A 12,115-nucleotide genomic window follows, 5' to 3' on the forward strand; every position below is an offset into this window, starting at 1 on the left:
TCTGAGCCTCAGTTTCCTTCTCTTTAATATGGGGATGATTATACCCATCTTGCAGAGTTGTTGGGATATTTCTAGCTCATGTATGTAAAGTGGACTATATAAGATTGACCTTCAGTTAAATGGTAATTATTATTGTTATCAGTTATTGGTATTTGACTGGGTTCATCACAAGTATTTGTTGGAGGGGAAGCATGTTGTTATTTTTCGTTCCTCATACTTTACAAAAATATTTTTATTTTTATTTTTTTCCCCCCAGCAGTCTTGCTTGTTTAAAGTAATTTGCTTAGCAAGCCATTTTTCACTGTGAAAAGATCACCTCTGGTCTAGATCCTGTCAAATGATTGTAAATTCCAAATTGAAGTAGTCCAAAATAATGAGGTCTTATTGTACCTGGATGTTTCCATGAATGTTTAAACTTGATTCTTTTTACATAACCCTGAAACTTCAGTAGTAAGATGACTGTAACTTTTTGAAAAGAGCCATTAACGTTGGTTGTTTTCCATGAATGGAATAGAATACTTTACTTCCTCATATCTGAAATCTGAATCACCACGAAAACATTTTCTTTATTGTTGTTCAAAGAGAATTATTATGGAAACTACTGGTTGATTCTTCCTCTCTCTCTCTCTCTCTCTCTCACACACACACACACACACCCCTTAGTTTTTCTTTCACACACACACACACACACACACACACACACACACACAGCTTAGTTTTTCTTTCCATTAGGCAACTGAAGAGTTACTATGTAAATTCTGGCAGCCTTCTCCCCATCAGACAAGCAAGGGCACAATCAATTCCTGTTTTCTTGGAACGTACCAGATAATCAGAAACTCTGATTATTCTGATGGAAGGCAACAAACAGCTTGATGGAAAGACGTACCAACTGAAAACAATTCTGATCATATTTTTGTCAGGAGAATGAGATGCCTCCAGCTGTCTGTCACTCATTATATTAGAGGTAGAAAGCAGGAATGTTTTGGCCTGCGAAAGATTACGGTTGTCTCACGCTGGAACACCAGTTTTACTGGCTGCTCATCCCAGAACAGTGACATTGGACGTCCATTCTGTAACTCCTCTTGCCAGTCGGTCGTAGTCTCAAACCCATGTCACATGAGCACACTTAAGGAATTTTCTAATTATAGTTCAAAGTCTTTACTTTTATCTTTTTACGCTCATTCTGCAGACATCACTGATTGAAATGATTTCTCCCTCGGCATAATCCTATTGCCGGCAGTCACAAAAGAACAGGGAGATGGCAAATGAAACCCACAGTAACTGAAGAGGTGTCCGAATTCAATTAGGGATCGACCTCTCCCATGCGGATGCATAAGCCATGTAAATGCATTTTAACTGTGAGCTGTGGTACTTATCTGGCCATGTTTATTTGGGATGCAAGTGCCAAAGCTGGATTTAGACCAGAACTCCAGATCTTCAAGCTCTAATGACTAATTTGCGTATCCATCGAATCCCTTAATTCATTTCTTAATTAGTTTCCCCAGAATTAGAGTTGCTTGGTTACAATCATTTCCACAAAATTTTCCAATAAAAACAAACATACATAGATTTTTTTTCCCCCTTTGGTTCACACATTTGCCCTGGTCTTAAAGAACTATTCTTCTTGGTAATCAAAATTATAACAACAATGACAACAACAAAACTAACATGTTGCCAGGCCGTAGAGTGTGAACTGAGGCACCAGGAACCGGTTTGATTCCCAACTCAACTACCTACAGCCGTGGGACCTGGGTCAAGTTACTTTCCCTCTCTGGGCTTCAGTTTCCTTTTGTAAAATGGGAAGGATAATAGTACATAGCTCATAGGGTTGTTTTAAGGATTAAAAAGGCATCGCGGGCTTCCCTGGTGGTGCAGTGGTTGAGAGTCCGCCTGCCGATGCAGGGGCATGGGTTCGTGCCCCGGTCTGGGAAGATCCCACATGCCGCGGAGCGGCTGGGCCCGTGAGCCATGGCCCCTGAGCCTGCACGCCCGGAGACTGTGCTCCGCAACGGGAGAGGCCGCAACAGTGAGAGGCCCACGTACCACACACACAAAAAAACAGAATAAAAAAGGCATTGCATGTAAGAACTAATATGCAGTCAGTGCCTGGCATTATCATAGATGCTAGTTATTACGTTTTTTGTCAATAAGACAGTGGGAGACGGAGGAGCAGATTTGCTGGTGCCACAATGTTGTCATCCAAGTATGTCCCATTTCTGTAGTCCATTGGGAGATCACTCATGATGGTCATGAAACATTGGAGACTCTGAGGTTGGAATTAAGCTCTATTGTTTGTATTTGTACTCCTCAGTTTAGCTCAGGATTAACATTTTTGACTTTCCATGCTTGATCAATATGAGTGCTAACCTGAAACCTTTTGGTGCAAAATTGCTTTAAAATTTGAATGAACATTTTGTTCTCTCAGTAGACACAATATTGGCCCTCATTAAAAGGAAAAATGCAATTACAGTATGTAAAAAATATATATGTGGCAGGGAGAGGAGATTTGGGGGTATTGGCTTCAGTAAATTCATTGGAAATTTTCAAACTATATTTTAACAGAGTTAAATGCATTTAATGTCTTGGTTCAGATTTAGTCAGTGTGCAGGAGTGAAAGTCTAGGGAAAGATAAATCTAGTAATTTAATGAGCTTTCCTCATGGCTACGTAAGAGTTAGTTTATATTAAAATAGATTTCTAAGGGATTCACCAGAATTACCTTTCTTAGGTTTTTGTTTTGTTTTGTCTTAGAAACTAAGGTCCTATCCAGCAATTCCACTCTCATGCATGCACAGGTGTGCACTTGTCTGTGTATTCTAGAGAAATGTACACTTGCATACATCCAGAGATGTGTAAATTGTTCTTAGCAGCATTATTTGTATTCGTCTCAAATTAGAAACACAGAATATCCACCAGTAGTAGAATGGATGAATAAACGGTTGTGTAATCATAAGGAATTAAGATGCCTATAACTATATAGCGGAATATTATACAGCAATGAAAAAAGAATAAATTAGTGCTACACACAAGAAGGGGGATACATCTTAAGACGTAATGTTAAAAGAAAGAAGATACAAAGTATACATAGCAATCTTATTTCATTTATGTAAAGTATGAAAACAGACAAAAGTAAACTCTGTTGCTAAGGGTTACAGACATAAGTGGCCAGGAATTTATTACTGAAAGAATCAGGATAGTGGTTCCCTCTGAAGGGCATGCAGGGAGAGAGAGAGGAGTTGCGGGGCTCCTGCAAGTGCTGGCAACGTTCTGGTTTTTGACAGGGGGCTGGCAGTCGCATGGGTAATACACAGTATATACATCAAACATTAATGTTTCATGTGCTTTTCTGGTTATGGCTTAGAGTTCATAATTTTAAAAGTTTTTAAAAAGGCAAAATAAACTCTTTCCAACCCAGGTTGGTTTATCCTTGTCCTGCATAGTTTTAGGCCAAGAGATTCCTGTGATTATAAGTGACTCTAGAAGTAAACTACGGCCTCACTGCCTGGCAAAGTGGCCTCCAAAATAGGATATGTACCCACAGGGAGCTCTTGAGAAGATTCATTTCGTTGAGAAAGACAGTGATTAGAATTTTCATTTACATTCATTTTATTATCATGAAACATTATGATAACAGATGGTGACTATATTGGCACTGGCATCATTCCTGGGTCCACGTGTCAAATGGTCGAGTATCACCTGGAGGGAGGGAGGTGAGGCCTCCTCTTCACAGTGGCTTCCCCTCTGGCTCATCTGCTTTGGTTATTTTGCGGAATATATCATGCCTGGTCAACTGTATTTACAAATTCTATGTTTTAGTTTTAACAAACCCTCACAGAGTCTTAAAAAGATTCTACAAAGAATTCCCATAAATTGAAGACAATTTTAATATTGCAAGCAACAAGAAAATGTCAAAGTTTAACATGAACTCTGTCGGCCCTGTTATGAGGTAATGACGGTGTTCATCTAATCCGATCTTGCAAGAAGCTGGCCACCAAAATTCTAAATTATCTGGAAGACGTACAGATTTACATCCACCGTGGTTAATTAGTCATGAATCTCGTCCTGGGTGTATTTGACTTGGGACATCATGGTTAGCAAAATAGTACATCAATTCTGTCATTCTATTCTATTTTTTTATGTTTTATAATGTATATACAATAATACATGTATATGAATCGTAACAAACGATTATATATAGTTTGTACAATAATACATATATATATATGAATCGTAAACAAACAGCCAAACCTTTTTTTGTTCAAACATGTGAGATGAAAATACCTTGGACACCACTGCCTTGTAGTTCAAAGGCTACTCCCTGCTAATAGTTAAAATGTGTAGGAGAAGGTAAACTTACTATCCGTGTCAAAAAGAGGCACTTCTTGGTCTTAATGTTTTTATTGACAAATATCATCATAAGGCAATAGTTTATATTTTTTACTTCATTAAGACTTTCCCCAAGCCCTTGGTTTGGAGTTGGGTAGGAAAAAATGAAAAGATGTATATACTCAGAATAGCTCTGTTTTTCTGTTTTGCTTATATTCCCTGTAAGATTCCTTTATGGTTACATATATACATACACACCGAGGTGTAGTGGGAAGGGTGCTTGACCAGCATTCAGGAGACCTGGTTCTAAGCCTAGTTCTGCCACTTGCCAGCAATCAGGCCACAGCACAGAGGCAGTGCCCTCTCTGAGCTGTCCTTGCCTTTTCTCTCTCCTGAGGGGATAATAGCAACCCTTCCCTGGCCCTCACAGTGATCACATGTGAGAGCATCTGTAAAATGGAGTTTCCTACAAACAGAAGGAATTATGGTCCTGTCCCTTCTACTTCACCTTTAACAAAATGTAGCTTCTTATTAAAGTATTAATGTCCTTAACCTACAGGGCTCTTTTGATTGGAAGCTACAGAAACTGACTGGCTAGCTTAAACCAAAACAGAATTATTTTTGAATTGTTTTATTGGCAGGATCCTGGGGCATCTATAGCATTGAAGGGATGGTAGAACCTTCAAACTGCATGAAGGGCCACCACCAGGGAAGGCCTTGCAGACTCGACATAGGGCTTTGTGGTCTCTTCTCTAAGGCATTGCTGTCAGTGTGATGGAGTGCTGATGACGTCTACGTGCTGGGGTTCATAGTTCAAAGTCTGAGGCTCCAAGAAGAGGGAACCTAATTTATCTAACTTAGGTTGATGACCGCCTTTTGACCAGTCAGCCTCAGGTGAAGGGCAAAGGTCACATAGGATAGACAAGGTTCCTGGGAGCTCTAGCCCTGCATGTCTGGGCCATCTCAGGAAATCAGGCATCCCTGTGAGCTTCTGCCTACCACTGGTATTAATGTTTCTATAGTTACTAATGACTCAACTCTCTTTAAGGGGTTTGAATAAAAGGAATCAAAGAAATTTAAATACGGAAGTATATATGAGCATTTTCTTCAATACATGTCAATGCCCCTAACTGAGTCTGGGCTTCTCCTATTTTTCTTGAGGTGAACACTGAAGTTGAAATCACTTTCATTAGATGTTGAAAATTCTCTGTAGGTCCCAAGGGGTCCTTCTGCCCAGGCTGCTTCTCTAAGGTTTGACTCCACTTCTACCTTTAGCTAGTGCTTTACCTCTGGTCAGAAAGAAGGCATTAAATGAATTTTAGGATTCCTAATGCCGATGCAGTCTTCACTGACAGCCTGACTTGACCTAAAATTTTATGCCAATGTGGAAAGAAGGTAAGAGAGGTACACAGAGACTGTGTACCACAAACAAGTCATCATACCACTAAAGGACCTTAATTTTTTTCTCTTGTGAACCTATTAAAGTATATTGGAATATATCACAGCCATTTCTAGACAGACGTATCCAGCTGTTCCTCACACCAGTGGGTATTTGATACATAGCATTTGTTCTACCAGGGCTCAAGCAGTTACTTATAATATTTTAATAACGGAAATGATGAAAATGTTTACATCCCTGAAAAATCGATGCATATCTTCCAAAACAAGTTAAATATTGCTATCAAATATTGCCCTGGCAAGTCCTAAATAGAGTATTGTCCCCTTTGGAACATTCACTATATAGCTATAAAGAGTGCAGAAATTCTTTGTTTTTAAAGCACATACACATAATGTAAGAACCAAATTTTATGTTGTTAACAGACAGTGAAGTATCTTTATGTAAAAAGAAAAGTTCTTTCTACCACCGAAGAAAGAGAAGTGGTAACAACAATCATTATTTTACCCAGTCTCCATTTTCCCAAGTGCTGAGTTATAATGCAATCTGTGGTTTATACTTTTTAAACCAGCTCTCAATAGATTACCAACCCAGTGCCTCACACTGGTTAGGTTATAAGGATGATTTATTATTTGTCAGATTTTAAGTGCTGACCCATGAAATGTTAAACTTGTATTGACAGCTGTTGTCCAAAGGTTTGCAGGTGTCCTGACTAATGCTTTGAAAGACCAGCATTAGCAATAAATCACAGCATACATAATTTTTCGATAAAGTAGTGGAAAGGATTTTGCCTTCTAGGTCCTCTAAGCTTTGGTATTTGGAAGTTACTTAAACGGGAAATTAAAGTAAAGGGGTAAAGCATTCTCAGGCTTTAACTCTTGAATTTTGGGCCAGCCATAGTCAACAGCTAAAGCATCTTGGTAGCTTTGTTCTCCTAACCCTGAGATCTCTTGGCTCTGGGAGCTAACGAAGTGCCAAGCATAGGCCTAATTGCATTCCTAGTTACTGAGACAAAAATCTCAACGGAATTTTCCTTTTTTTTCAAAGGAGTACCTTGAGCATTAACATTTTCTGGAATAGCAGAATTGTTTATAAGACTTCTGCAAAGCTTTCTGAAAAGAGAGCTTGAAGAGGGCTCTGGTAGCCAGTTAAGAGGCACGCAGTTGCTCGCCTAGAGTGACAAAGAGTTAGGGAGAGGAAATCAACAAGTAGGAGAGACGTGGCTTTGTCCTCTAAGCTTGCTCTCTGCTAATGAGCTGATGTTCTCTTTTCTTCTTCTTTCTCTATGGTCTGCTCAAAGATTTAGCAAAATGGTGCATGATCTATTCAGCTAGCCCCACGGTAGACCACCGGCGGACTGTAAGTTCTGTTCACTAGTATTTCCAGTGCTGTGACTACCGCTCGATACATAAGAAATGTTCCATTGGTATTTGTTGAATGAAGGAATATATTCAGGTAGGTCTTTCTGTGATCTGTATATTGGTGATTTATATATTGGGCCAGGTATACTCTGGGCCACATTACTTCTGATCAAGGAATCGGTATCCAAATTTAGTAGACTGGGACCTTCCAGTGTGATGGAGAATAAGGGCTTGGAGAAACCCAAACTTGGAACCACCTGAATCCTCAGCAGTATTAAAGGAACTGATACAACCTTCCAGGAGGCTTAATTTACTCCAGAAGTTAGCATAGCCAGTGAAAAGTTTTAGCTTATCACAGTTTTTCTTAATGTAAATAGGTTTGCGGAGTTCTTACCACACTGACAGTATCAGTTTCAACTTTATAGAATTTTGCTTTTAATACATCAGTTGGCACGCACCCAGTGCCAAGACCAAGGGTTAGCTCGCTGCTTCACTTCCTTCCTCCAAGCTGCAACTTCGCTCACAACGCCAGGCAGCTGTCTCCCAAATGTATGCTGTCAGTAATGTAGGAAACCAGATGACCAAAAGAGGGTAAATCAGCACAAATTTATCGTCAGAGCTGAGAGAAAGAACCTCAAAATGAATGCTCTGCTAACTGTGGGTCAGAAATGTTATCTCTGTATCTCAAGGACAGGACGTTTTTGTTTTCTTGGCTGTGTTGGGTCTTTGCTGCGCGCGGGCTTTCTCTAGCTGCAGTGAGCGGGGCTACTCTTCATTGTGGTGGCTTCTCTTGTGGTGGAGCATGGGCTCTAGGCACACGGGCTTCAATAGTCGTGGCATGTGGGCTCAGTAGTTGTGGCTCGCAGGCTCTAGAGCACAGGCTCAGTAGTTGTAGCACATGGGCTTAGTTGTTTCGTGGCATGTGGGATCTTCTTGGACCAGGGCTCAAACCCATGTCCCCTGCATCGGCAGGCGGAGTCTTAACCACTGCGCCACCACGGAAGTCCCTCAAGGATAGAACGTTTAATATAGATTTGGGTACAAAGTACACATCACCCTCCAGGCATGCTCAACTGTGTCAACCAGAAAAATTTCTTTAGTGTTTATCATTTCCCCTTTTTCCTAAATTAAAAAATACTAACGTGAACTCTTGACTCTCAACAACACGTTATTATTGTATATAGGGCAAAGAGTAAATAAGACACTTGCCTAATGACAAAACAGTTCATTTTAACTCAGCAAACTGGGAGTAATATTTGCTTGTTATCTTTTTTCCATGCTTCTTTGTGGAAATAGGCCACAATCATTTTTATTCCATCATTCTTCATTACCTTATAGCAGGCTTCCTGTTTATGCTATGAAGAGCTGTATTTAAAGACCCTTGAGGGGTCTTTCACCTATAGTACCCCTTTAGAATATCTGAGGGTTTGGAAATACAGAAACTTCTCTTAATGAAATATGCTTAATGGTCTGTGCAGAGTATTGCAGTATTTACACCTAGTTCAGGTAATGTAAATTATATTTAATTAGTCATTCTGGGAAAGTAGTAGATATTTTAGAGTAGATTCAGTACCTAGAACCCACTGTTTGCCTATTATGTATAGTATATCAGATAAAATTCTATGAGGACTATTTATAGATTAAAAAAAGTGTTTGCAGTAGCATAAAGCCAATTCTTAGGGACTCATAATAATACAAAGAACATGTCATGTTGGGGCATGAAAAGCATCCATGTGGGACAGACTTTTATAAAACTTCTTTGTAAACTTTAAAGTGCTATACAAATGTAATCATTATTTTTACATTTGTGACATGCAGAACTTCTGGGCTGAATGACAGTCCATAACTTTGTGTTTTAATGCTGAATATGTTCCTGTTTCAAGTGAGATTTCCTTTTTCACATGTAACCCTTGTGTCAGAGACTCCCTGAGTTCCTTAATTGGATTCCTTCACACCGTACTTGACTTTTGAACCCTCCAGACCATGCTTGTGCCAGGAGAAGCACACTTCACATGATGCTTTAGAAGGTGGTATGATTTCTAGGAAGGAACCTCAACCTGCATCACAACTGCAATCTATAGATGACGGCTAAGAGCCCCACCGTGGTCATCTCCCAGTCCCTCCTGCGTACTGGAATAGGACTGAGAAATCACTCATTCCTGGCCTTATGTGGCCCCCCTTTATGGGCCTCTGACATGCCTACTTTTCCAGAACTTCTCTGCCATGACACTCTGCTGCTTTGGTATCTTCTGCAGACTGGTCCTTTTTTGGTAGTTATTCCAGCCGCCTGCGTTTTTTTCCTGCCATCACCGTGTCTTGGTTGGTCGCTCTGTTTCTCTCTGTCCTCCCAACACCACACCTTCTCTGCGCTTCAGCCTCCTTTTTTGCCCCCATGGCTGCAAGAAACTAGAAACAAGAAAATGTGTCCTGGTATTATTCCTCTGTCCATTTCCCACTGCCCTCTCTCTTCCCTGGGTGAAATTGCTCTTTTCTCCAGCACTCCAGCGTTGCCAGCTGCATCTTTGTTCCCCTCTCTTGCCCGAGAGCTCGCGTGGAGTGGGCACAGGGGTGGGGGGAGGTCTGGCGGGGGGGCACAGCCCCTTTCTCCGCGGCTCTAGAAGTGCCTCATTTGTCCGCACCCAGGACCAGGCCATGGGAAACAGACTCCCGGACAGTCACCATGGACTATACAAATATTACTTCCATTTAGCTTGACCTTTCATTGTGCTCTAAAATGACTGAAAATACTTAAATGGTATGCAGTATGTTTCCGGAAACAAAAATAAATGGGGTTCTTTTAAGAAGCCACACTTGAACTTTTGCCCTTTCCTTCCTTTTTGAGTCATTGTATCCAGTTCAGGGTTTCCTTTTAGCATGTCTTTTTCTTTGGTGAGAAATTGCTAATTTCTCTACTGATAAAATTATGAATCATAGAAGCCATGTAAAGATAAGGATACCTCATCTGGCCTTAAAACACTTAGCTCTGGGAATTGAGTCTTGTGAACATTTCTTAAGTGCCGACTGTGTGGCAGGCACCCGCAGACAGACTGACTAGTTCTGTAACCGCGTTAATGTTCTAATTCAAGTAATCCTCACAGCGGCCTTGTGAGGCGGGTAGTATTGTTATTTGTCTGTTTTAGGACGTAGACACTGAGGCATAGTGAAAACAAGTTAGTTGCCCAAGTTCACACAGTTAGCATGGGCAGGGCCTGGACTTGAACCTCGGGGGTCTGCCTCAGTGCCCACGTTCTCAACTACTGAACTAGCTGCCTAAATGCCTTGAGTGCATCATGTAACCCCTGGGAGCCTGATTCGTCATCTCTGAGGTGGTACTAGTAACACCTACCTTACTAAATTGTGGGGAGGATCAAATGAAATGATTATTTGAAAGGGCCCAGTGTAGATTGTGAAATGCTAAGACATCAGGGTTAGTTTTGGGCTAACTGTCGATAAGATATTTTCTGTTAGGTGGGTCTTATTGTTGAATCTGGCCCTTGCTCCTTGGATATACTGCTGGTTCAGATGAAACACTGCCTGTTTGTCTTGAGGGTTTTTTTTAAATTTCAGAAAACCCCAGGTTTCACAATGAAAATGATCCTTTTATTCCTAAATGGTAGCATCTGGGAGTATTTAGAGCATAGGCAAAACTCAGTGTAACACTTTTAACATGCCAAGTAATTTCAATGACATTCGTTCCCTTTAACCCCTTTAACATTAATGTAGCACTTAACACCCCTCCCTTTTTTTCTACATCACGCAAAATTAATTTTCTTCCAAGTCTTCTGTTTACTGCATACCGAGTACTTGTCATGAAGGGTCCTTCAGTGTATAACATGGGGTCTGGGACCATGCTTTTCAACACACAGCCCTGAAATAGGAGATATCAGGCAAGATTTAGGCCAATGGAAGAGAGGTGGAAATCGAGTCTAAAGATGAGGATTTAGAACGACCACGGGCTGGGACTTCCCTGGTGGCGCAGTGGTTAAGAATCCGCCTGCCAACGCAGGGGACACGGGTTGAGCCCTGGTCCAGGAAGATCACACGTGCAACGGAGCAACTAAACCCATGCGCCACCACTACTGAGCCTGCACTCTAGAGCCTGCGAGCCACAACTACTGAAGCCTGCGCGCCTAGAGGCCATTCTCTGCAACAAGAGAAGCCACCGCAATGAGAAGCCCACGCACCACAACGAAGAGTAGCCCCCGCTCACCACAACTAGAGAAAGCCCCTGTGCAGCAATGAAGACCCAACACAGCCAAAAATAAATAAATAAACTAAATAAATTTATTTTAAAAAAATGGATCTCCATTTCCTTATTAAAAAAAAATAGAAAGACCACGGGCTGAAAAACCCCATGTTTCAAAATATGGGACAGGACGCCAGAGCCAGACCCCTAAGAGGTCTGATGGGTGGTGCTGGAATAGAGGGAGGACTTGGGAAGAAGCAGAAAGAGGAGACTCAGAAGGACAAGCCGAGCAGGAGATGGGTGTTTCCTGCAGCTGGTCCAGGGGAGATGGAAGCTTCCCTCTTCCTGGTGATGCCCGGCCTGGCTTTCCCTGCTCTCAGGCCCCCCTATGTGTTTTGGGGTCTCACAGTGTTTTCACAAGTCGAGATGCTGGAGACCTGTGTATTTACAGTCCCTTGGGAGAAGTGAATACCCAAAGACCTGAATTTTTGTGATTTATTGGAGCTCTCATACATCCTAGAAATGGAGTTCTTCCTGGTTTCTTACGAGACTTGCATTTCATACCTAGGGCATGCTGTTTGGAGGGTCTTCCAGGCAGGAGTCATGATCATAATGAGTTATTTTTTCCTCTTTTCTGGATAAGAACAATATCCTTGCCATTCAGTTTTCAAATATAGCAAGCAGTCATGGTAGAAGGATATCCTTATGTTAGGAAAGAAGTTGGCAGCCTCAGTGATGTGAAAATGTCCAATTTAGAAGATACTTTTAAAAAGAAAAGCTGCTTTAAGTCCTTTTTGGAACCAGGTAGAATAAAAATGAATAAATAAAAAATTTAAAGTACAATGTG

At 41.1% G+C, this 12,115-nt stretch overlaps 1 protein-coding gene across 1 annotated transcript in view; it reads left to right on the plus strand.

Moving 5' to 3' along the window:
* SPATS2L (spermatogenesis associated serine rich 2 like) overlaps window positions 1–12,115 on the plus strand; it is a 174,641-nt gene that overhangs the window by 24,813 nt on the left and 137,713 nt on the right. The window lies entirely within an intron of this gene.

The sequence above is a fragment of the Neophocaena asiaeorientalis genome, unplaced genomic scaffold (genome assembly GCF_003031525.2).
Source record: "Neophocaena asiaeorientalis asiaeorientalis breed wild unplaced genomic scaffold, Neophocaena_asiaeorientalis_V1.1 scaffold246, whole genome shotgun sequence".
Classification (NCBI taxonomy): domain Eukaryota; kingdom Metazoa; phylum Chordata; class Mammalia; order Artiodactyla; family Phocoenidae; genus Neophocaena; species Neophocaena asiaeorientalis.